Consider the following 2,234-nt stretch of genomic DNA (forward strand, 5'->3'; position numbering starts at 1 on the left):
CCTCTAAGACTCACAGCCAGGCATGTTGTAACAGATAGATTTTATTGATCAAAGAGGGAGAAAATGGGGACGGGGTACAGGACAGAGAAATATTACAAGAAAAACACCTTGAGTAAAATAGAATAAATTGACCCTTTCAAATATGGGCATGTGGCTCTTTTAAAATGTGGCTGAAAACTTAGTTCTAAACTAGTAGCCACATTCTGGATTTCTACTTACAAATTGTCCAGAGAGTCTGTCTCTCATGGAGGCACATCCTTCTTGTCTGTGTTCCCAAAAAGACTGACTTCCCCTTCCCAACATGTCTGCCCCAGGACAAAGGAAAGAGTGAGCTCCCTCCTCCCTTAGAAATTTTTACAGCCCAGTCCCCTAGCTGACCAGGCTCGGCTGCCTACATGAACAGGTATAAATTCATAGACTGTAGAGTCAGAAGGGACCACAATAGATCATCGGGTCCGACCCCCTGCCTCTGGCAGGAAAGAGGACTGAGGTCAGATGACCCCAGCCAGGTGACTATCTAGCCTCCTCTTGAAGACCTCCAAGCTAGGTGATAGCACCACCTCTCTTGGAAGCCCATTCCAGATCCTGGCCACCCTTACTGTGAAAAATGTCTTCCTAATATCTAACCTAAATCCACTTTCAGCTAATTTACTCCCGTTATTCCTAGTCACTGCCTGGGGCGCCTTAGTAAACAGCGCTTCCCCTATTCCCGTTCACTTCCCCTAATAAAGTTATAGGTGGCCACAAGATCTCCCCTCAGCTGTCTCTTGTGAAGGCTGAAGAGATTCAGCTCTCTCAACCTCCCCCTGTAGGGTCTATCACAAAGGCCACTAATCATGAGAGTGGCCCTTCTCTGAACCCTCTCCAGATTCCCTGCACCCCTCTTGAAGTGTGGCACCCAAAACTGGACACAGTACTCCAACTGCAGCCTGACCAGTGCTGCATAGAGGGGGAGCATCACCTACTTTGTTCTATTAGCGTGCACCTGCTAATGCACAACAAGGTACGATTAGCTTTGTTGAAGGCCTCATTACACTGCCTGCTCATGTTCGTAAAACTTGGGCTCGTCTGGGATTTGAACCCAGGACCTCTCGCACCCAAAGCAAGAATCATACCCCTAGACCAACAAGCCATTGCATGCAAGTAGCTGAATGAAAAAGGGGGTTGGGTCCTGAACAGTATCAGCCCAGGGAGACCTATAGGATAATTTTTTTTCCCACAGAGTGCTCTAGACAAACTGGCGTACGGGCTACAAGAAATCTTGTGAGGTTCAACAAGGACAAGGTCCTGCACTAAGGACAGAACAATCCCATGCACCAGTGCAGGCTGGGGGCTGACTGGCTGGGCAGCAGCTCTGCAGAAAAGGAGCTAAGGGTCACAATGGACAATAAGCTGAATATTAACAAACGGTTATTCCGCTCTAGTCAGCACTGGTGAGACCACATCTGAAGTACACGGTTCAGTTTTTGGCCCCCCACTATAGAAAGGATGTGGATAAATTGGAGAGATTCCAGGAGAGGGCAACAAAAATGGTTTGGGGCCTGGGGGATCATGACTTATAAAGAAAGACTGAGGGAATTGAGCTTACTTAGCCTTAGAAAATAGGAGACTGAGTGGGGACTGAATAGCTGCTTTCAACTACCTGAAAGGGGGGTTGAAAGAGGATGGAGCTAGACTGTTTTCAGTCATGGCAGATGACAGAATAAGAAGCAACAGTCTCAAGTTACAGCAAGTGAAGTTCAGTTTGAATATTTTAGGAAATATTTTCTCACTAGAAGGTTAGTAAAACTCCGGAACAGGTTACGCAGAGACAGGGTGGAATGACCATTCCTGGAAGTTTTTAAGACCCAGCCAGACAGAGCTTTGGCTGGGACGATCTAGTTGGGGATGGTCCTGTTTTCAGCAGCAGGTTGGACCAAATTACATCCTGAGGTCCCTTCCCATTCTGATTTTCTATGATATTTCCAGATTTTTTCTGAATTTCTGAAATTTGGAATGGAGATAATTTTATAATTTAATTTTGTTATTTCTGCAGATACAGATGGACAGAAAGGATGAAATGCTACTGATCTGAAACTTAGAGAGGAGCTCAAGTGGAACCAGTTAAGCTGGGAATCACTGGTAAGGAAAAGCCTTAATAGGTAATACTTGAGCAGCGAGAGAATGGGAGCTGAGAAATGCAGCTATCAGCCATACTACAGTGACAGTGGGTTTTGGGATTTTTTTATTTGGAC

At 45.8% G+C, this 2,234-nt stretch overlaps 1 non-coding gene across 1 annotated transcript; it reads right to left on the bottom strand.

Moving 5' to 3' along the window:
- Nucleotides 1-1,060: 1,060 nt before the first annotated feature.
- TRNAP-UGG (transfer RNA proline (anticodon UGG)) lies at nucleotides 1,061-1,132 on the bottom strand. Its single transcript has one exon. It is a non-coding gene; the product is annotated as a tRNA-Pro (tRNA).
- Nucleotides 1,133-2,234: the final 1,102 nt, after the last annotated feature.

The sequence above is a fragment of the Alligator mississippiensis genome, chromosome 11 (genome assembly GCF_030867095.1).
Source record: "Alligator mississippiensis isolate rAllMis1 chromosome 11, rAllMis1, whole genome shotgun sequence".
In the NCBI taxonomy this organism is placed as follows: Eukaryota; Metazoa; Chordata; order Crocodylia; family Alligatoridae; genus Alligator; species Alligator mississippiensis.